This window comes from Salvelinus alpinus, chromosome 17, assembly GCF_045679555.1.
Source record: "Salvelinus alpinus chromosome 17, SLU_Salpinus.1, whole genome shotgun sequence".
NCBI classification, from domain to species: domain Eukaryota; kingdom Metazoa; phylum Chordata; class Actinopteri; order Salmoniformes; family Salmonidae; genus Salvelinus; species Salvelinus alpinus.
Window position 1 is genome coordinate 26,681,717 of NC_092102.1, and position 24,418 is coordinate 26,706,134.

Below are 24,418 nucleotides of genomic sequence, written 5' to 3' on the forward strand. Positions count from 1 at the left end.
ATGATAGCTTTGAATATTTAGAGTAGGCCCTTAGATCAACCCACATTTTGAGGGAATTAAATTACACGTGTAAAATTATTCTCATAGCTGGGCACATGTATGATCAAATAGCATACCTTTCACGTGAGAAATTTGTCTAACTCAAAATTTCTAAACAGTTTTCAGAGATTTGCTATCTCAATCAATAAAATATTATTATTAATAATATATAATATAAAAATATTTCACTGGTTCACCTTTCATTGTGCCCTACTGGAAAAGAGACAGACAGTCCTGTCCTATTTATCAATAAAGAAAAAAAATCAAATAAGATGGTCACCATGCTCCATTTCAGAGTAAAAAATACACAAACGTTTCCAGGATACAGCTATGTTTTCAAAAGACACTCCCCTAATTTGAGTGATCCTTCAAACCGAAACAATTAAATAGCTATAGCAACATTAAAAGCAATACATGCACTGCATTACCAGAAATGTGATAAGGCACAACATTACTGTCAGAATTTCCAAATATCATTCTCATATCGCCCTGAAACTAGCGCCAATTTTGTGAAATATTGTGTCACGGCTACAAATTTGTGGCGCGGTTCGTAGGTTTACCTGTTGGAATAGACGCGTGCGGCACAGTCAGCGATAGACAAAAAAAAAACGGGGGAGGAGGAGAGGAGGCCTCCTCAGATCAGCGCAAGATGGTGAGAAGAAAGAGACCATGCAGCGGTTCCACCAGCAGCCTAGGAACACCTCCAGTGAGAGGAATTGAGAGGGGGGGAGGATCCTGGGGCTAGAGCGCTGTGCTGTGGTGGAGGGGGACTGGACCAGCAGAATGGACCAGCAGAGGAGAAGGTGAAGGAGGAGGTAGCAGCCAAGTAACAAGAGGTGATGTAGCAGCAGGCATACAGCGTTACGGCAGCAGCATCCTCCCTGTAGCCAGCCTGGGTGTGGGTAATCGGAACGAGACAGGCAGAGAAGCAGAGTGAAGAGGGTCTTTCTGGAGGATGCGGCCAGCGTTCAGTCCTTTGTGTGGAGTGTCAGCAGGGATTATCAGAGGAGGAGGGCAGTGAGGAAATTGGCTGCCCAGGCAGGCCATTCGGGTTGGCGTGCATGCATGCACACGTACACACCCACTCTCACAAACAGGCGGATGGGATTCTCTTCAGCTGCTAAATCCGTTGTTACTGTCGAACACCGGTGACACACACGGGTATGCGTTGTCTCCCTCATCAACACACTATGCCTGTGTGCGTATTTTACACACTGCGCTGCACAGCTTCCTTTCCATACCCAGGGACACCTCTCTCGCTCTTTCTGCTGCCAGTGAACAGACGGCCAGAGAACCGAGATGAGGGGGAGGGGCAGCGAGAGCAGGGGGAAGGGAGGGGAAGTGTGTTTGGAGAAAGGCTGCGCTTTTCTGTGTTAGAAAAGGGGCAGGATGGATGGGGACTTGAAGAATGAGCACCTGGCATTGGTTCCAATTTTCGGACTGTGTGTAGACCTGAGTGTGTTTGTGTGTGTGCGTGTGTGTTGAGGTATAGCAAGGGAAGTGGAAGAGAAATGGGGATAGTGTGTGTTCTCACAGCCTTGAACAGCACAGTAATACAGTAATGGGCATGGACCGGACAGGACAGTGCATTTTGCAGCCAGCCATTCTACTAACAGTCACTGGCTCATGAACAAGCTACCTAATATGCAGCTGACATTCCTACTGCCAACTAGCCAATGAAAAGGAGGAACGGGGGGTTGTGGTGCGCCACACAGCAGATTGAGATCGACGGGGCCGCAGTGGAGAGGGTCAAAAGCTTCAAGTTCCTCAGCGTGCACATCACTGACGACCTGAAATGGTCCCTTCACACAGACAGTGCGGTGAAGAAGGCGCAACAGTGCCTCTTCAAATTCAGGAGACTGAAGAAATTTGGCTTGGCCCCTAAGACCATCACAAACTTCTACAGATGCACCATTGAGAGCATCCTGTCTGGCTGTATCACCGCTTGGTATGGCAATTGAACCTTCCGCAAACCGCAGGGCTCTCCAGAGGGTGGTGCGGTCAGCTGAATGCATGAGGGCACACTGCCTGCCCTCCAGAACTTAAAACAGTCTCCTGTGTCACATGAAGGCAAAGAAGATAATCAAGGACCCCAGCCACCCCGCTACCATCTAGAAGGAGACAGTAAAGGTGCTTCAAAGCTGGGACCGAGAGACTGATTGAAGCTGTTTATCTCCAGGCCATCAGAGTGTTAAATAGTCACCACTAGCCGGCCTCCGCCCAGTGCCCTGCCCTGAACCTTAGTCACTGTTACTAGCCGGATACCTCCCGATACTGGTCCCTTCAAACAGACACACCCCAGGGGTCTCGTTAATGCAGAATTCTGTGTTTTTCACACAGAAAACAAAAAAGAGATCAAAATATACCTTTTCCCTCAGAACAGCCTCAACTCTATAAGGTGTTGAAAGTGTTCCACAGGGATGCTGGCCCATATTGACGCCAATGCTTCCCGCAGATTTTTTCAAGTTGGCTGGATGTCCTTTCGGTGGTGGACTATTCTTGATACACACAGGAAACTACTGAGTGTGAAAAACCCAGCAATGTTGCAGTTCTTGGCACACTCAAACCGGTGCGCCTGCCACCTACTACCATACCCCGATCAAAGGCACTGAGATCTTTTGTCTTGCCCAGTCACCCTCTGAATGGCACATATACACAATCCATGTCTAAATTGTCCCCAGGCTTAAAAATACTTCTTTAACCGGTTCCCTCCCCTTAATCTACACTGATTGAAGTGGATTTAACAAGTGACATCAATAAGGGATCATTTGACAGAACTTGAATAATTTTTTCAAGAATAATGGGCAAAATGTTGCACAATCCAGGTGTGGAAAGCTCTTAGAGACTTACCCAGGAAGACTCACAGCTGCAATAACTGCCAAAGGTGATTCTACAAAATATTGACTAAATGGTGTTAATAGTTATATAAACGAGATATATATATTTCATTTGGAATACATTTGCAAACATTTCTAAAAACCTGTTTTCACTTTGTCATTATGGGGTATTGTGTGGAGATTGGTGAGATATTATTATTTTTTAAATTCATTTTGAATTCAGGCTGTAACATCAAAATGTGGAACAAGTCAAAGGGGTATGAATAGTTTCTGAAGGCACTGTATGTATGTACGTATGTACGTATGTATGTATGTATGTTTGTATGCATGAATGTACAGTTGAAGTCGTAAGTATACATACACTTAGGTTGGAGTCATTAAAACTCGTTTTTCAACCACTCCACAAATTTCCTGTTAACAAACTATAGTTTTGGCAAGTCGGTTAGGACACCTACTTTGTGCATGACACAAGTCATTTTCCAACAATTGCTTACAGACAGATAATTTCACTGCATAACAATTCCAGTGGGTCAGAAGTTCACATACACTAAGTTGACTGTGCCTAACAGCTTGTAAAATTCCAGAAAATATTGTCATGGCTTTAGAAGCTTCTGATAGGCTAATTGACATAATTTGAGTCAATTGGACGTGTACCTGTGGATGTATTTCAAGGCCTACCTTCAAACTCAGCGCCTCTTTGCTTGACATCATGGGAAAATCTAAAGAAATCAGCCAAGACTTCAGAAAAACAATTGTAGACCTCCACAAGTCATCCTTGGGAGCAATTTCCAAACGCCTGAAGGTACCACGTTCATCTGAACAAACAATAGTACGCAAATATAAACACCATGGGACCACGCAGCTGTCATACCGCTCAGGAAGGAGACGCGTTCTGTTTCCTAGAGATTAACGTACTTTGGTGCGAAAAGTGCAAATCAATCCCAGAACAGCACCAAAGGACATTGTGAAGATGCTGGAGGAAACCGGTACAAAAGTATCTATATCCACAGTAAAAATGAGTCCTATATCGACATAACCTGAAAGGCCGCTCAGCAAGAAAGAAGCCACTGCTCCAAAACCGCCATAAAAAAGCCAGACTACGGTGTGCAACTGGACATGGGGACAAAGATCGTACTTTTTGGAGAAATGTCCTCTGGTCTGATGAAACAAAAATAGAACTGTTTGGCCATAATGACCATCGTTATGTTTAGAGGAAAAAGGGGGAGGCTTCCAACCCGAAGAACACCATCCCAACCGTGAAGCACGGGGGTGGCAGCATAATGTTGTCGGGGTGCTTTGCTGCAGGAGGGACTGGTGCACTTCATAAAATAGATGGCATCATGAGAAGGGAAAATTATGTGGATATATTGAAGTAACATCTCAAGACATCAGTCAGGAAGTTAAAGCTTGGTCACAAATGGGTCTTCCAAATGGACAATGACCCCAAGCATGCTTCCAAAGTTGTGGCAAAATGGCTTAAGGACAACAAAGTCAAGGTATTGGAGTGGTCATCACAAAGCACTGACCTCATCCTATAGAAAATGTGTGGGCAGAACTGAAAAAGCGTAGGCGAGCAAGGAGGCCTACAAACCTGACTAAGTTACACCAGCTCTGTCAGAAGGAATGGGCCAAATTTCACCCAACTTATTGTGTGAAGCTTATGGAAGGCTACCTGAAATGTTTGACCCAAGTTAAACAATTGAAAGGCAATGCTACCAAATACTAATTGAGCGTATGTAAACTTCTGACCCACTGGGAATGTGATGAAAGAAATAAAAGCTGAAATAAATCATTCTCTCTACTATTATTCTGATATTTCACATTCTTAAAAAAAAGGTGTGATCCTAACTGACATAAGACAGGGAATTTTTACTAGGATTAAATGTCAGGAATTGTGAAAAACTGAGTTTAAATGTATTTGGTTAAGGTGTATGTAAACTTCCAACTTCAACTGTACATGATTCCATATGTGTTATTTCATAGTTTTGATGTCCTCACTATTATTATACAATGTAAAAAATAGTAAAAATAAAGAAAAACCATTGAATGAGTAGGTGTGTCCAAACTTTTGACTGGTAGTGTGCATTTTGGGGGATTTGTGTGCCCATGAAAACTGTTTTCACCCCATCACATAAGGAGACACGAAATGTAGTTACACTTCATTTCTGAGATCTCTATACAAAAAAACTGTCCAACCTCTAGAGCCAGGATTCTTAGTGTTAAAGTTCAGTGTCTAATTTAACTGATTAATGCTTAATATATGTTATAACGACAACTTACACTGTCATAAATGCTAGGACAGAAAAGTAATGTTTAATGTCACACGATTTTGGACAAATCCGTCAAGACACCAACCATGAGAAAGGGCTAAACATAGGTTTTAAATCAACTGGTGAATTTGATTGAATATAGCTTTTAATGTAATAACATGAGAGAAAAAAATCTGATTATTATAAATGACATATCAGCAGCTGTAACAAGTTGTCCAGTGTAGGAAATCCTCACTGGTACCCTAGTTTATAGAAAGACCACAAGTCATATTCTGCACTTCCAAGTTTCAGACAACATTCAGCAGCAGCATCTAGGCAATACACATAAACTGGAAAGGCATAATGCCTGTGATTTTTCAACAATCAACAATCAGAGATGTCTGATCAATGTCAATAAATGAAAAAACAGCTTAAATGTATACTAGACAAGAAGGAACACTCAAACAAACCCATGAGGCATAGCTCAAGCATAGGGGCACATAGGATTAATTTTTGAGTAATACAGAGCAAATGATCACATATCCTGTATGGTAGGATAGACAATGATAACCTAATTTTCCCAAAATAGCCAAGCTATTAGCCAAGCTAATATCAAACAATGGTGACAAACTAGACAGAAACAGCAACGCAGTCCAGTCAAACACCACTCAAAAACTATTGATTCTAAGACCTCTGTTTAGAGAGAATGTGTGCTAATAACAGCACCTGAACCACCACACCTCAAGGCTAGAATAGTCTACTCAAAATTAAATCTTATTGGTCACATACACGTGTTTAGCAGATGTTATTGCGGATGTAGCGAAATGCTTGTGTTTTTTTTCTAGCTCTAACAGTGCAGTAATATCTAACAAGTAATATCTAACAATTTCACAAATTATACCAAAACACAAATCTAAGTAACGGAATTAAGAATATATAAATATATGGACGAGCGGCACTTAGCAAGTATTTCTTCTGCCTGAGGAGTGTGCAAATATCTGTATTTGTATCACATTTTTTGCAACGTTTCACAATAAAACATACATTTAGCAAGACTAGACATCGTTTTTCCCTATGATTTTTTTCAGCAGTGGTGGCAATGGGGGGTGTATCACCTGCATCTTTGCAGTGGACTGAGCAAATATTTATTCTGGCTGAGGAGTATGCAAATCAATGGGTCACCCCAGAGAGGGGTCATTGCAAATCAGGGGCATTGGGCAGCAATGAGGAAATGTTATCATCAAAATCTGGAGTTTATCTTTAACAGTTATCACACTTCTGATACCAGTGAAGAAGCAGGCTCACACCTGCTATTGAAACCAAACATAGTGTGTAAGGTAATTGTCCTTATGGTGCGACGTTAGGCTAAACAGAGATTTTCATGTATATTTTTTTTAACCTTTATTTGACTAGGCAAGTCAGTTAAGAACAAATTCTTATTTTCAATGGCGGCCTAGGAACAGTGGGTTAACTGCCTTGTTCAGGGGAAGAACGACAGATTTTTACCTTGTCAGCTTGGGGATTCGATCTTCCAACCTTTCAGTTACTTGTCCAAAGCTCTAACCATGAGGCTACCTGCCACTCCTGATAAAGGCTTTGGGCTAACTAAAGGCATAGGCCTACTTATTATGTAGCCGACTTCATTTATGCAATACAACCATATTGAGGCTTTGAGGCTATTCTTTGGCAGCAGGTCTAATGTTGCTAGTTTAGCCAATCAGCCTACAAAAAATGTAATGAATGTGGCACCAAATAAACATAAACTACTTGACTGACACACAATGTAAACACTTTGGCTACTCCTGAATTTCAGGAGGTATAGGTGTAACGTTAAATCTACGTGGGTTTTAAATGTGTGAAAGTAAGTGGATATACATTCAAGTGCAATCCACATAGCTGCTTAAAATTTCCGGAATTCTATCCTTTTCAATGGCCATAATGACATTAGGCGACAACAGCTGCCATGCATGGACTGAGGTTTATTGATTACGTCGTGAAAATGTTTACCGTTTAAGATCCAAACAGAACCAACCTGAACGAAACGGGGAGGGACCTACCTGCATTTATCCAATTGAAACGTTTTCCGTTTGGAGTAAACGGTTTCTGTTGCAAAACGTTTACGAACAGACGAAACGTTTTGCAACAGAATCGCCTTAATGGATCATTTACACCCCTGATATGCATTACGTTAGGTACAGCTGGTAGTCCTGATAAGCTAACGTTAGCTAGCTAGCACACATTTAGCTAGCTAACTCTAAAAACTTCTAGCTAACATTTTAGCTAAGCTACTAGTTCGAAAACATTGTTTTCTCGTGCTTTCCTTACCCGACTTCAAATATTTAATCGGTGTTAACGTGTAACTCCATATGGGTGTCTATGGTCATGGTTGACGTCTGCTGTGCTCAGAACGGAAGTTGATTGGCTAACTAGCAAGTAGCAACCTAGCCAGTCAGCCACACGCCCATACCAAAGATTTCTTATAACTAACCCAAGATAGCCCACAGCCTGTCGTTTCCAATGGGGACAAATGAACCATAGTGGGCAGAACAAGCAAGGAGGTGGGCCGAGCCAGGCACTAGCTAGCGTGATCCTATTGGCGCGTTCTTGCATCTATTTGCATATTTTGGTTAGGGAACTCTGAAGTGGGCATGTGCATTAACTCAATTTGCCCTTGAACTCCTTCTAAAACAAGCAATTTTAAAAACTTTGGCAAAGGGTAATGTCTACTAAACGTAGTCCACTGTCCGTAACAGAGTCTAGTTTGGGGAACAGAAAACTGTACTGAGACCAAATGTTTCATAGATGAGAAAATAAGCAGAACATCGGCCAAAATCGTCTCCTTTTAAATGTTTTTTAAAACATGATCAACTTTAAAGCTTTAAAACCAGAGCTCACTGATACTTTTCGCTTTCAAGAGATACATACATGTGTTTGCATTCTCTTGTTTTGTTGCATTTATGATTTTTTTTTCTTAAAAAATATATTTATTTAAATATTCAATGGACTAAATATGGACACGTTTCGTTTAGATTGTTCTTCTCCTTTTCAGTTCTGTTTTAATTTGTTTAAAAGCTGTCTCAGTGGAAAACAAAATATTTTCAATTGTCACTTGGCACCGGGTTTTCTATATTTGTGCTCCATCTTCTCCCACCGCCAGCCACTGGGCTTCCTCTCATCACCATATTTGGTGGTGGGTGAAAAAGCCAACTGGATGCTTCAGATTTACACATCCGGTGAAACATCTGGCTTATTGTTCTATCTGTGCCCGTGAAATGAATTGTAAAGGAAATACAGTGCGTCACTTCTTGTTTTCTCATGCACAGAAATAGCTGGGTGGCTAACCCCTGCATAAAATGTATCTATTCATGTATTACATGTATTTATGTTTCCTGTAAACATTAAATAACAATAGCCTGCTCAGAGGACATAGTTTGTCACCTATTCCAGTAACGTAACTAGCAGATTGACTCCTTGATCAGACCGACAGCATCATTGATTCAATTCTGGGTAATAAATTCTGCAGTCAAATTGTTTCAACATTAGTGCTGAATGATTAACCGAAATGTCTGTTATTTTTGGGGTTTTAAATAACTAATTGACCTACATTGGTGAAATTATTTGAATTCCATTTCGTAGGTTTTTTTCTGTGAGCTTGATGCTCAGTTTCTGTAAAGATAAATCAGATCAACCCCAAACCGTGCGATGTAGTAGGGAGTTGAAGTTTCAAACAGACCAATATTCTACATAGTTTAGCACAGAAAACGTGGTAATCCAATACAATGGCCAAAATCCATTGTGTGCTCACTTACTGTCAGGTCTGTGTGGAGCAGACAGAGAAGAGAGAAAGCGTGAGGGACAGAAATCAGTTGCTTTGCATGGTATCACTCAGTGGTGGAAAAGGTACATCATTGTCATACTTGAGTAAAAGTAAAAATACCTTAGTAAAAAATGACTCAAGTAAAAGTGAGTCACCCAATAAAATACTAATTTAGTAAAAGTCAAAGTATTCGGTTTTAAATACTTACGTATCAAAAGTACATGTAATTGCTAAAATATACTTAAGTATCAAAAGTAAAAGTATAATTTTACATTACTTATATTAAGCAAACCAGACGATCACAATTTTCTAGTTTTTATTTATTTACGGATAGCCAGGGGCACTCAAACACTCAGACATAATTTACAAATGAAGCATTTGTGTTTAGTGAGTCTGCCAGATAAGAGGCAGTAGGGATGACCAGGGATGTTCTCTTGATGTGTGAATTGGACCATTTTCCTGTCCTGCTAAGCATTCGAAATGTAACGAGTACTTTTGGGTGTCAGGGAAAATGTATGGAGTAAAAAGTACATTATTTTATTTACAGTGGCTTGCAAAAGTATTCACCCCCTTGGTATTTTTCATATTTTGTTGCCTTACAACCTGGAATTAAAATAGATTTTTTGTGGGGGTATGTTGATTTACACAACATGCCTACCACTTTGAAGATGCAAAATATTTTTCATTGTGAAACAAACAAGAAATAAGACAAAAAAAACAGAAAACTTGAGCGTGCATAACTATTCACCCCCCCAAAGTCAATACTTTGTAGAGGCACCTCTTGCAGCAACTACACCTGCAAGTCTCTTGGGGTATGGCTCTATAAGCTGGGCACATCTAGCCACTTGGATTTTGCCCATTCTTCAAGGCAAAACTGCTCCAGCTCCTTCAAGTTGGATGGGTTCCGCTGGTGTACAGCAATCTTTAAGTCATACCACAGATTCTCAATTGGATTGAGGTCTGGACTTTGACTAGGCCATTCCAAGACTTTTAAACTGTTTCCCCTTAAACCGCTTGAGTGTTGCTTTAGCAGTATGCTTAGGGTCATTGTCCTGCTGGAAGGTGAACCTCCGTCCCAGTCTCAAGTCTCTGGAAGACGTAAATAGCTTTCCCTCAAGAATTTCTCTGTATTTAGCACCATCCATCATTCCTTCAATTCTGACCAGTTTCCCAGTCCCTGCCGATGAAAAACACCCCCACAACATGATGCTGCCTCCTCCACAGTGAAGCATGGCAATGGTAGGCTCGGGGTGATGAGAGGTGTTGGGTTTGCCCCAGACATAGCGTTTTCCTTGATGGCCCAAAAACTAAATTTTAGTCTCATCTGACCAGAGTACCTTCTTTCATATGTTTGGGGAGTCTCCCACCCTTTGGAGAACACTAAATGTATTTGCTTATTTTTTTCTTTAAGCAATGGCTTTTTTTCTGGCCACTCTTCCGTAAAGTGTACGGCTTAAAGTGGTCCTATGGACAGATACTCCAATCTCAGCAATGGAGCTTTGCAACTCCTTCAGGGTTATCTTTGTTGCTTCTCTGATTAATGCCCTCCTTGCCTGGACAGTGAGTTTTGGTGGGCGGCCCTCTTTTGGCAGGTTTGTTGTGGTGCCATATCATTTCCATTCTTTAATAATGGATTTAATGGTGCTCAGTGGGATGTTCAACGTTTCAGATATTTTTTTATAACCCAACCCTGATCTGTACTTCTCCACAACTTTATCCCTGACCTGTTTTGAGAGCTCCTTGGTCTTCATGGTCCCCCTTGCTTAGTGGTGTTGCAGACTCTGGGGCTTTTCAGAACAGGTTTATTTTTACTGAGGTCATGTGACAGATCATGTGACACTTAGATTGCACACAGGTGGACTTTATTTAACTAATTATGTGACTTCTGAAGGTAATTGGTTGCACCAGATCTTATTTAGGGGCTTCATAGCAAAGGGGGTGAATACATGTGCACGCACCACTTTTTCTTTTATAATTTTTTGAAACAAGACATTTGTTTTATTTCACTTCACCAGTTTGGTGTATTTTGTGTATGTCCATTACACAAAATCCAAAATCCATTTAAATTACAGGTTGTAATGCAACAAAATAGGAAAAACGCCAAGGGGGTGAATACCTTTGCAAGGCACTGTAGGAATGTAGTGGAGTAAAAGCTGTCAAAAATATAAATAGTAAAGTACAGATACCCCCCAAAAACTACTTGAGTAGTACATTTTACTTAAGTACTTTACACCACTGGTATCATTACCTGAAAATACATTATCTAAGTGTTTGATACTTTGGCATTCATCAGTCATATAAAAGCATGCCTTTTTTACTTTGAAGAACTACTAGAATAGTGAATTTGTCAGACAGCATAGGCAGCAGCTCTATAGAGATGAGATGACTTGGAATGAAAAAATAAATGTATCAAATAAAACAAATTTCATGTGAATAAATTATAGTTAATAAGTGATAAGCAGTAATGGGCAGTCACTACTTTTGTTTTATTTTGTTATAGCATTCAACCCACATAATGCATAGTGCATTTACTGTCTACAAAATTATCGAATTTGAAAACAGTGATTATTTTAATAATTGAACATAAACGACCTCAAAAATAACTAATTGTTCACCACTATTCATTATGTAATCCAATTTTTTTACTGGATGTGTGCCCTCCAATGACCATTCATAGCTGCACCCCTGCCGAGTCATGTGAAATCTATAGATTAAGGCCCAATTTATTTATTTAAATTGACTGCTTTCCTTATAAGATCTGTAACTCAGTAAAAACTTTGAAATTGTTGCATGATGCGTTTTGATTTTTGTTCAGTATACTACTGGTGTACCAAACAAAACTCAATGACTCTGTCGGTGTGATTAAGGGAAGCTTGAGGCAGCAACTAAGCAAGTCACCTAGCTAGTCAACCTCCGTAGGTAGCTAGCTAAACGCTGCATCAACCTTTCGCTTGACTTTTCTCTTCAAAACAAAAGTGTCATTGAAGCGTCGTCCTCACAACTAACAAAATAAACACATAAAATTGCGAACAGAGTGGCGGTCCAGGCTAGTTGAGGTTAAAGTGGAAATAGCGCTCTCTGATGGTGGCAGAAAAACAGACCATGTGTACTGGATATTTAAAAAATCATTCGTTTTTTTGTGTCATCAAATCACTCGATAGAAGTTGTACTCCATTCCATTGTCATGTTACACCAAATCTGTTTATTTAAAAAAGGTGCATCCAGATCACTATACTATTCATTACCACTTTGTTGATTCGGTCTGTCTATAGTTAATATACAGGTACTTTACAACTGAGAGAATTAGTCGTTTTCAACGTTATTACGAACAATGCAATGATGTTCAAACAATGTTTTTTCAGCAACAGTAACTGAGTGATGCAAGTGCTTTATCATAGGAGTCCAACAGAGGGAGTATGTGTTGCTTGTGGCCATGGTCCCCAAAGGGGTGCCACAACTTCTGAGTCTTTATTCTCATCCATGCTTTCCCACTTTACTGCATATATTTTTTTTAATAAATTATGTAAAATATAACATCTCATCTTGTACAATGAGTTCCAAATATTTGCGCAGTTTGGCATCATTGCTTTATAGCATATTTTATATATACACAACAGGACACCAAAAATGCATAATATTTAAAAAAATACACTAAAAACAAGAGCAGAACTACAGCCCAATACAGTAATTACAGATACGTTTAGGTGGGATGCACAACCAGTACATAGCACTTATGCTAATCTCCATATAGCCCAAGCCCACTCATGTGGTTTTGGAATTGTGTGCTAAGCTGAAGCCCACCCCTCATTGTGAGGGACCTGCTGTTGGGTTGGCCCAGTCAGTCCCTGACGCTCTGAGGCTTGGTTAAGGAGGTTACTATGGTGAATAAGTCCCATCTGTAGAGTCTACAGAGGATATCTGAATGTCTAGCATCTGTTTAAAGCTACAGAGCCCTGTACAGTTTTAATATAAATGTCTTCTGTGAATTCATAAGGGCAGACACATTTAAAAGACTAATATAAAATATCTATATTTATTTGATGGTGGTTCTAAATCAGGGCTCTCCAACCCTGTTCCTGGAGAGCTACCATCCTGTAGGTTCACTCCAACCCTAACCTAGCACACCTGATTCTAATAATTAGCTGGTTGATAAACTGAACTAGGTTAGTTACAACTAGGGTAGGAGTATAAACCTACAGGAGGGTAGTTCTCCAGAAACAGGGTTGGAGGCACCTTAATTGGGGATGACGGGCTCGTGGTAATGGCAAGAGTGGAACAATATCAAATACATCAAACACATAGTTTCAATGTGTTTGATACCATTCCATTTGCTCCGTCCTGGCCATTATTATGAGCCATTCTCCCCTCAGTATCCTCCAGTGTGTTCTACATGATCTTATGCTGAGCCACACTGTCTGCGTTTACTCAGCCCAATTCTGATATTTTTTTCACAACAGAGCTGATTGATCAAAAGACCCATTAGTGAAAAAATATCAGAATTGGGCTGCCTGTGTAAATGCAGCCATAGTCCTTTATCTGGCTTCGGTACACTGGCAATTGTGTTTGGCATGGTGCACTGGGGAAGCGGAGACTCTTTGTGCTATGGCGATGGGCTTGTCCTGTCTGCGGTGAATGGCCAGCTGGATAAGGCTCTGCCGAAAGTGGTGTAGGGCTTCTTAACCACCAACTGTTTGGTCCTCTTGCAGAATATTTCCTGGTACTGCACATCTCCTGGAAAATACATGGTTGTGGTGTTAGCATTTTACACTTTGTGGAAGGGATGTAGGGCAACACGCCTTTGGTGGAAAAAGTATCAACCGAATGGGACCGGCTAGCGTATTGTTTAGGGAACATTGGGAGCTGCTTTTGAGAGGAAAGTGAATGGGCTGGGGCGGGTTCAAGGAAGTGTGAAAAGTCTTTGAAAGGCAGTCCTTACACAGTATGAATTGTTGTGTATGGGAGATTGAGGAGAAATGGTACCTCAATCACTCTCATACACAGTGGTGTAAAGTACTTAAGTAGTTTTTGGGGGTATCTGTACTTTACTATTTAGATTTGACAGCTTTTACTCCACTATATTTCTAAAGAAAGTAATGTACTTTTTACTCCAAAAATGTTCACTCACACCCAAAAGTATTTGTTACATTTCGAATGCTTAGCAGAACAGGAAAATGGTCCAATTCACACACATCAAGAGAACATCCCTGGTCATCCCTACTGCCTCTGATCTGGCAGACTCAAACACATGCTTCATTTGTAAATGTTGTCTGAGTGTTGGAGCGTGCCCCTGGCTAACCGTAAATAAAAATGGTGCCATCTGGTTTGCTTAATATAAGGAATTTGAAATTATTTATACTTTAACTTTTGATACTTAAGTATATCTAAAACCAAAACACTTTTAGACTTTTACTCAGGTAGTATTGTACTGGGTGACTTTCACTTTTGAGTCATTTTCTATTAAGGTATATTTACCTTTACTCAAGTATGACAATTGGGTAATTTTTCCACCACTAACAATATATTAACTGTCTAAGCACAACATAAACCCCCTTCCTCATCTCAAAGTACTGTCTGTAAACATCCCCCAGCCCATTGACTTTGACAAATCATTATTGTCAATAGTAGCCCTTTGCATGGGAATTTTGTAAACATGTCTTTGTATTGCGTTTTCTGCAGAGAGAAGAATGAGGTGGTTGTGTCATTACTGTTGTAGTTTCAGTGTCCCTTGCTGGTTTCTGTCCCACAAGCTTGTTGTGCTCCATAACCGCAAGGTGTGTCCACTCCCTCATGCTTGTGTAGCCAAAATGCCCCTGCTTTGGGGTATTTTAACAGCAGGACAGTGGAATGAGTCCAGATAACCAGAGTTTTACAACAAAAAAAAAGGTAAAAAGAGAGGAGGGGTAGACTATGGTCTGGAAGGTACTCTGTGGTCCTCAGGCTACCTCTAACCACCTGTAACCCCATAACACAAACACTGCCCAATTCATGTTAATACCATACTTACTGTAAATTGAGCTATCTTAGCCAACTTACCTTCACCTTGTGCTGAGCCAGGGGTTGGAAGCGCATCATGGTGGAAGATTCTATACCACCTGCAACAAAATATAGAACAATACACAACTTAACCACCCCACCAATTGTATTGATCTCTATTAGACTGGCTAACTAAGCATACCTAACATGGACATTTCAATATTGTCCGTTTGCTGTTAGCTAACTAGCGTCACTAAATTGGCACCACGATTGTTAGCCAACTATAGACGGTTTATACACATTCATCATTAATACCAACACACAAACAAAGCGTGAGTTAGCTATATCGACAATTCTATTTGTAATAACATAGTGTTTACCACACAAGGGTGAATGGGTCGCTACCAAATTAAAACACCAAATAAGAGTAACATTAGCTAGCATCAGAACGAACAAACAAACATGTTCACCCTGCTGAAGGTAACTTAGCTAGCTACCAGTCTAGCAGTGATTACCATGGCAGCCATAAGCGTAACGTTAATTGATTGACAGTGTATACCAAAAGATAACTTAGCGATATGATTTAACGTTAGCTGATGGCTTTCAGAGTTCAATAGGACTGTAACGTTAGCTAGCTAATTTACCCAGCTAGTCCAACTAAGCTAGCTAACGTTAGGTTACTTCTAATTGAGAATCTTCCATTTTGTTGTGAAGGAAAGTATATCGATGGTATCGCATCACTTCTCAGCTGTCGTCGAAATGCATCACCCATCAGTTCATCTCAAAGGACATGTGATAATGTACTCTGTGTTACTCAAAAATTATGTCCAAAATCGTGTGACGTAAAACATTACTTTTCTGTCCTAGCATTTATGACAGTGTAAGTTGTCGTTATATATTATTAATATATTAAGCATTAAGCAGTTAAATTAGACACTGAACTTTAACACTGTAAGAATCCTGGCTCTAGAGATTGGACTGTTTTTTTGTATAGAGATCTCAGAAATGAAGTGTAACTACATTTCGTGTCTCCTTATGTGATGGGGTGAAAACAGTTTTTATGGGCACACAAATCGCCCAAAACGTACATTACGAGTCAAAAGTTTGGACACACCTACTCATTCAATGGTTTTTCTTTATTTTTACTATTTTCTACATTGTATAATAATAGTGAAGACATCAAAACTATGAAATAACACATATGGAATCATGTAGTAACCAAAAATGTGTTAAACAAATCAAAATATATTTGATATGAGATTCTTCAAAGTAGAATAATCTTGTAGTAACCAAAAAAGTGTAAAACAAATGTATTTTATTTCACCTTTATTTAACCAGGTAGGCCAGTTGGGAACAAGTTCTCATTTACAACTGCGACCTGGCCAAGATAAAGCAAAGCAGTGTGACAAAAACAACAACACAGAGTTATACATGGGATAAACAAACGTACAGTCAATAACACAATAGAAAAATCTATGTACAGTGTGTGAAAATGTAGAAGATTAGGGAGGTAAGGCAATAAATAGGTCATAGTGGTGAAATAATTACGATTTAGCAATTAACACTGGAGTGATAGATGTGCAGATGATGATGTGCAAGTAGAGATGCTGGGGTGCAAAAGAGCAAGAAGATAAATAACAATATGGGGATGAGGTAGTTGGGTGTGCTATTTACAGATTAGCTGTGTACAGGTACAGTGATCGGTAAGCTGCTCTGACAGCTAATGCTTAAAGTTAGAGGGAGATATAGGTCTCCAGCATCAGTGATTTTTTGCAATTTGTTCCAGTCATTGGCAGCAGAGAACTGGAAGGAAAGGCGGCCAAACGAGGTGTTGGCTTTGGGGATGACCAGTGAAATATACCTGCTGGAGCGTGTGCTACGGGTGGGTGTTGCTATGGTGACCAGTGAGCTGAGATAAGGCGGGGCTTTACCTAGAAAAGACTTATAGATGACCTGGAGCCAGTGGGTTTGGCTACGGATATGTAGCGAGGGCCAGCCAACGAGAGCATACAGGTTGCAGTGGTGGGTAGTATATGGGGCTTTAGTGACAAAACATATGGCACTGTGATAGACTACATCCAATATGCTGAGTAGAGTGTTGGAGGCTATTTTGTAAATGACCGCCTAAGTCAAGGATCGGTAGGATAGTCAGTTTTACAAGGGTATGTTTGGCAGCGTGAGTGAAGGAGGTTTTGTTGCGAAATAGGAAGCTGATTCTAGATTTAATTTTGGATTGGAGATGCTTAATGTGAGTCTGGAAGGAGCGTTTACAGTCTAACCAGACACCTAGGTATTTGTAGTTGTCCACATATTCTAAGTCGGAACCGTCCAGAGTAGTGATGCTAGTCGGGCGTGCGGGTGCAGGCAGCGATCGGTTGAAGAGCATGCATTTAGTTTTACAAGCATTTAAGAGCAGTTGGAGGCCACGGAAGGAGTGTTGTATGGCATTGAAGCTCGTTTGGAGGTTTGTTAACACAGTGTCCTCAGAAGGGCCAGATGTATACAGAATGGTGTTGTCTGCGTAGAGGTGGATCAGAGAATCACCAGCAGCAAGAGCGACATCATTGATATATACAGAGAAAAGAGTCGGCCCGAGAATTGAACCCTGTGGCACCCCCATAGAGACTGACAGAGGTCCGGACAACAGGCCCTCCGATTTGACACACTGAACTCTATCTGAGAAGTAATTGGTGAACCAGGCGAGGCAGTCATTTGAGAAACCAAGGCTATGTAGTCTGCCGATAAGAATGAGGTGATTGACAGAGTCGAAAGCCTTGGCCAGGTTGATGAAGACGGCAGCACAGTACTGTCTTTTATCGATGGCGGTTATGATATCGTTTAGGACCTTGAGCGTTGCTGAGGTGCACCCAGGACCAGCTCGGAAACCAGATTGCATAGCAGAGAAGGTATGGTGGGATTCGAAATGGTCTTTGATCGGTTTGTTAACTTTCGAAGACTTTGGAAAGGCAGGGAAGGATGGATATAGGTCTGTAACAGTTTGGGTCTAGAGTGTCTCCCCCTTTGAAGTGGGGGATGACCGCGGCAGCTTTCCAATCTTTAGGGATCTCAGACGATACGAAAGAAAGGTTGAACAAGCTAGTAATAGGGGTTGCAACAATTGCAGCGGATAATTTTAGAAAGAGGATCCAGATTGTCTAGCCCAGCTGATTTGCAGGGGTCCAGATTTTGCAGCTCTTTCAGAACATCAGCTATCTGCATTTGGGTGAAGGAGAAGCGGGGGGGCTTGGGCAGGTTGCTGCGGGGGGTGCAGAGCTGTGAAGGAGAAGCGGGGGGGCTTGGGCAGGTTGCTGCGGGGGGGGCAGAGCTGTTGGCCAGGGTAGGGGTAGCCAGGTGGAAAGCATGGCCGGCCGTAGAAAAATTCTTATTGAAATCCGCAATTATCGTAGATTTATCGGTGGTGACAGTGTTTCCTAGCCTCAGTGCAGTGGGCAGCTGGGAGGAGGTGGTCTTATTCTCCATGGACGTTACAGTGTCCCAAAACTTTTTGGAATTAGTGCTACAGGATGCAAATTTCTGTTTGAAAAAGCTAGTCTTTGCTTTCCTAACTGACTATGTAAATTGGTTCCTGACTTCCCTGAAAAGTTGCATATCGCGGGGCTATTCGATGCTAATGCAGTATGTTACAGGATGTTTTGTGCTGGTCAAGGGCAGTCAAGTCAGGAGTGTACCAGGGGCTATATCTGTTCTTAGTTCTACATTTTTTGAATGGGGCATGCTTATTTAACTTCTAGTTGGTCCCAATCCCAGATCCGGGAGCACCCTCATCAGTAAAAAAGCTGACTAGCATAGCCTAGCATAGCGCCACAAGTAAATACTAGCATCGAAATATCATGAAATCACAAGTCTAGTTCTCTCACGTCACCCCGCTCCTCCGCTCTCTCCACTGGCTTCCAGTTGAAGCTCGCATCCGCTACAAGACCATGGTGCTTGCCTACGGAGCTGTGAGGGGAACGGCACCTCCGTACCTTCAGGCTCTGATCAGGCCCTACACCCAAACAAGGGCACTGCGTTCATCCACCTCTGGCCTGCTCGCCTCCCTACCTCTGAGGAAGTACAGTTCCCGCTCAGCCCAGTCAAAACTGTTCGCTGCTCTGGCACCCCAATGGTGGAACAAACTCCCTCACGACGCCAGGTCAGCGGAGTCAATCACCACCTTCCGGAGACACCTGAAACCCCACCTCTTTAAGGAATACCTAGGATAGGATAAAGTAATCCTTCTAACCCCCCCCCCCCCTTAAAAGAGTTAGATGCACTATTGTAAAGTGGTTGTTCCACTGGATATCATAAGGTGAATGCACCAATTTGTAAGTCGCTCTGGATAAGAGCGTCTGCTAAATGACTTAAATGTAAATGTAAAAGTCCAAGACACCAGATGAAAGATACACATCTTGTGAATCCAGCCATCATTTCTGATTTTTAAAATGTTTTACAGGGAAGACACAATATGTATTTCTATTAGCTAACCACGATAGCAAAAGACACAACTTTTTTTTCTCCACCATTTTTTTACTGCATAGGTAGCTATCACAAATTCGACCAAATAAAGATATAAATAGTCACTAACCAAGAAACAACTTCATCAGATGACCGTCTGATAACATATTTATTGTTTAGCATATGTTTTGTTCGAAAAATTTGCATATTTCAGGTATAAATCATAGTTTTACATTGCAGCCACCATCACAACTCTCACCAAAGCAACTAGAATAACTACAGAGAGCAACGTGAATTACCTAAATACTCATCATAAAACATTTATGAAAAATACACAGTGTACAGCAAATGAAAGACAAAGATCTTGTGAATCCAGCCAATATTTCAGATTTTTTAAGTGTTTTACAGCGAAAACACAATTTAGCATTATATTAGCTTACTACAATAGCCAACCACACAGCAGCATTGATTCATGCACGTTAGCGATAGCGAATAAACCAGCAAAAGATATAACATTTTTCACTAACCTTCTCAAAACTTCATCAGATGACAGTCCTATAACATCATATTACACAATACATATATTGTTTGTTCGAAAATGTGCATATTTAGCGGCACAAATCGTGGTTATACAATGAGAATAGTAGCCAAGCTGCAAACAAAATGTCGGGAGAAATCTTGGGAGAGGCACCTAATCTAATCAATAACTAATCATAAACTTGACTAAAAAATACAGGTTGGACAGCAAATGAAAGATACATTAGTTCTTAATGCAACCGCTGTGTTAGATTTTTAAAATGAACGTTACTACGACATACAGCGTGCGTTAAAGCGAGACCGCACCGAAATTAATGGCGGAATAGTAGTTTAACATTTTTCAACAGAACAACGAATTAACATCATAAATAGTTCTTACTATTTGATGAGCTTCCATCAGAATCTTGTGCAAGTTGTCCTTTGTCCAGAAGAATCGTTGCTCGGTTGTAGATTGTCGTCTTCAACTTTGGAATTAGCAGCAAACATTAGCCATGTGACGAAGACGTGTCCAACTCACTATAACGCAGCACAAATGAAATACCGAAAATCGCAATATACTGATATAAACTGATATAACTCGGTTTAAAATAACTACATTATGATGTTTTTAACACCTATATCGAATAAAATCAGAGCCGGATATATCTAAAGCCTATAACGAGAGCTTTTCAGAATGCAATCCTGAGGTCTGTCATGCGTCATGGCGAACGTTGAAAAGACTGCACACCCGGTTCCAAGAGCTTTTATACGGCCTCAGAACTACCCAGAGACGCCATTCCAATTCTCACTGCTTACTGACATCTAGGGGAAGGCGTATGCAGTCCATGTCGACCCATAGATTACATGCAAATTTATAAACTGACCCTGGAACGGAGCCTCCGATTTGAGATTTTTCAGTTCCTGACAGGAAGTTTGCTGCAAAATGAGTTCTGTTTTACTCACAGATATAATTCAAACGGTTTTAGAAACTAGAGAGTGTTTTCTATCCAATAGTAATAATAATATGCATATTGTACGAGCAAGAATTGAGTACGAGGCAGTTTAATTTGGGAACGAATTTTTACAAAGTCGAAATGGCTCCCCCCTATTGAGAAAAGGTTTTAAGATGGTGAGGAAATCACTTTTAAAGAACAACCAGGCATCCTCTACTGACGGGATGAGGTCAATATCCTTCCAGTATACCGGGCTAGGTCGATTAGAAAGGCCTGCTCGCTGAAGTATTTTAAGGAGCGTTTGACAGTGATGAGGGGTGGTCGTTTGACCGCGGACCCATTACGGACGCAGGCAATGAGGCAGTGATCGCTGAGATCCTGGTTGAAGACAGCAGAGGTGTATTTGGAGGGCAAGTTGGTTAGGATGATATCTATGAGGGTGCCCATGTTTACTGATTTAGGGTTGTACCTGGTAGGTTCCTTGATAATTTGTGTGAGATTGAGAGCATCTAGCTTAGATTGTAGGACAGCCGGGGTGTTAAGCATATCCCAGTTTAGGTCACCTAACAGTACTAACTCTGAAGATAGATGGCGGGCAATCAATTCACATATGGTGTCCAGGGCACAGCTGGGGGCTGAGAGGGGTCTATAACAAGCAGCAACAGTGAGAGACTTATTTCTGGAAAGGTGGATTTTTAAAAGTAGAACCTCAAACTGTTTGGGGATAGTAAGACCTGGATAGTAAGACAGAACTCTGCAGGCTAACTTCGCCCCCTTTGGCAGTTCTATCTTGACAGAAAATGATGTAGTTGGGGATGGAAATTTCTGAATTTTTGGCGGCCTTCCTAAGCCAGGATTCAGACAAGGCTAGCACATCAGGGTTGGCGGAGTGTGCTAAAGCAGTGAATAAAACAAACTTAGGGAGGAGGCTTCTGATGTTAACATGCATGAAACCAAGGCTTTTACGGTTACAGAAGTCAACAAATGAGAGCGCCTGGGGAATAGGTGTAGGACTGGGGGCTACAGGGCCTGGGTTAACCTCTACATCACCAGAAGAACAGAGGAGGATAAGGGTACGGCTAAAGGCTATAAGAACTGGTCTTCTAGTGCGTTGGGAACAGAGAATAAAAGTAGCAGATTTCTGGGCGTGGTAGAATAGATTCAGGGCATAATGTACAGACAAGGGTAGAATGTGGGTACAGTGGAGGTAAACCTAGGCATTGAGTGACGATGAGACAGGTTGCGTCTCTGGAGGCACCAGTTAAGCCAGGTGAGGTCTCCGCATGCGTGGGAGGTGGGACAAAAGAGCTATCTAAGGCATGTTGATCAGGACTGGGGGCTCTACAGTGAAATAAAACAATAATAACTAACTGAAACAGCAGTAGACAAGGCATATTGACATTAGAGATAGGCATAAAGCAATCACGGGTGTTGATCGGGAGAGCTAAGACAACAACGGGTAAATGGCGATGAATGGGCATAGAGGGTCAGTTAGGTACACACAGGACCTGAGTTCGAGGCTGGGACTGACAGATAAACAAAATGAGGTACAGTGTTAATGAACAGACCAGCAGGCATCAGCTGTGTAGCCGAGTGATCATAGGGTCCAATGAGCAGCAATAGGTATGTGAACTGTATGTGAACTGATTGCCCCCCATCTATCTTCAGAGTTCGTGCTGCTAGGCGACCTAAATTTGAACATGCTCAAAACCCCAGCCACCCTACAATCTAAGCTTGATGCCCTCAATCTCACACAAATTATCAATGAACCTACCAGGTACCACCCCAATTCCGTAAACTCGGGTACCCTCATAGATATCATCCTAACAAACTTGCCCTCCAAATACACCTCTGCTGTTTTCAACCAAGATCTCAGCGATCACTGCCTCATTGCCTGTATCCGTAATGGGTCAGCGGTCAAACGACCTCCACTCATCACTGTCAAACGCTCCCTGAAACACTTCAGCGAGCAGGCCTTTCTAATCGACCTGGCCGGGGTATCCTGGAAGGATATCGATCTCATCCCGTCAGTAGAGGATGCCTGGTCATTTTTTAAAAATGCCTTCCTCACCATCTTGAATAAGCATGCCCCATTCAAGAAATTTAGAACCAGGAACAGATATAGCCCTTGGTTCTCTCCTGACCTGACTGCCCTTAACCAACAGAAAAACATCCTATGGCGTTCTGCATTAGCATCGAACAGCCCCCGTGATATGCAACTTTTCAGGGAAGCCAGAAACCAATATACACAGGCAGTTAGAACAGCCAAGGCTAGCTTTTTCAAGCAGAAATTTGCTTCCTGCAACACAAATTCAAAAAAGTTCTGGGACACCGTAAAGTCCATGGAGAATAAGAACACCTCCTCCCAGCTTCCAACCGCTCTGAAGATAGGAAACACTGTCACCACCGACAAATCCACTATAATTGAGAATTTCAATAAGCATTTTTCCACGGCTGGCCATGCTTTCCATCTGGCTGCCCCTACCCCGGACAACAGCACTGCCCTCCCCTCTGCTACTCGCCCAAGCTTCCCCCATTTCTCTTTCTCCCAAATACAGTCAGCTGATGTCCTAAATGAGCTGCAAAATCTGGACCCTTACAAATCAGCCGGGCTAGATAATCTGGACCCTTTCTTTCTAAAACTATCTGCTGAAATTGTTGCCACCCCTATTACTAGCCTCTTCAACCTCTCTTTCGTGTCGTCCGAGATCCCCAAAGATTGGAAAGCAGCTGCGGTTATCCCCCTCTTCAAAGGGGGGGACACCCTTGACCCTAACTGCTACAGACCTATATCTATCCTACCCTGCCTTTCTAAGGTCTTCGAAAGCCAAGTCAACAAACAGATTACCGACCATTTCGAATCCCACCACACCTTCTCCGCTATGCAATCTGGTTTCAGAGCTGGTCATGGGTGCACCTCAGCCACGCTCAAGGTCATAAACGACATCGTAACCGCCATCGATAGGAAACAATACTGTGCAGCCGTATTCATTGACCTGGCCAAGGCTTTTGACTCTGTCAATCACCACATCCTCATTGGCAGACTCGACAGCCTTGGTTTCTCTAATGATTGCCTCGCCTGGTTCACCAACTACTTCTCTGATCGAGTTCAGTGTGTCAAATCGGAGGGTCTGTTGTCCGGGCCTCTGGCAGTCTCTATGGGGGTGCCACAGGGTTCAATTCTTGGACCGACTCTCTTCTCTGTATACATCAATGATGTCGCTCTTGCTGCTGGTGATTCTCTGATCCACCTCTACGCAGACGACACTATTCTGTATACTTCTGGCCCTTCTTTTGACACTGTGTTAACAACTCTCCAGGCGAGCTTCAATGCCATACAACTCTCCTTCCGTGGCCTCCAACTGCTCTTAAATACAAGTAAAACCAAATGCATGCTCTTCAACCGATCGCTGCCTGCCCCTGCCCGCCTGTCCAACATCACTACTTTGGACGGTTCTGACTTAGAATATGTGGACAACTACAAATACCTAGGTGTCTGGTTAGACTGTAAACTCTCCTTCCAGACTCACATCAAACATCTCCAATCCAAAGTCAAATCTAGAATTGGCTTCCTATTCC

The 24,418-nt window shown here is 41.7% G+C and overlaps 1 protein-coding gene and 2 long non-coding RNA genes across 4 annotated transcripts in view; 1 reads left to right on the forward strand and 2 right to left on the reverse strand.

Annotated features, from left to right (window-relative positions):
- The window catches only part of LOC139542605 (E3 ubiquitin-protein ligase MIB2-like), a 77,184-nt gene extending 69,549 nt beyond the window's left edge, over positions 1-7,635 (reverse strand). Inside the window, exon 1 of one of the 2 annotated variants that reach the window (XM_071348242.1) lies at positions 7,451-7,635. The gene's annotated coding sequence lies outside the window, so the exon portion shown is untranslated. Of the gene's footprint in view, positions 1-599; positions 1,240-7,450 lie in introns of those variants that run through there. The other variant, XM_071348243.1, reaches the window with a different exon arrangement.
- LOC139542606 (uncharacterized) overlaps positions 1-24,418 on the forward strand; it is a 66,714-nt gene that overhangs the window by 37,986 nt on the left and 4,310 nt on the right. The window lies entirely within an intron of this gene.
- Positions 12,125-15,625, reverse strand: LOC139542602 (uncharacterized). The gene is made up of 3 exons (XR_011668529.1): positions 15,296-15,625; positions 14,976-15,034; positions 12,125-13,673 (listed from the first exon to the last, which is right to left on the reverse strand). It is a non-coding gene; the product is annotated as an uncharacterized lncRNA (long non-coding RNA).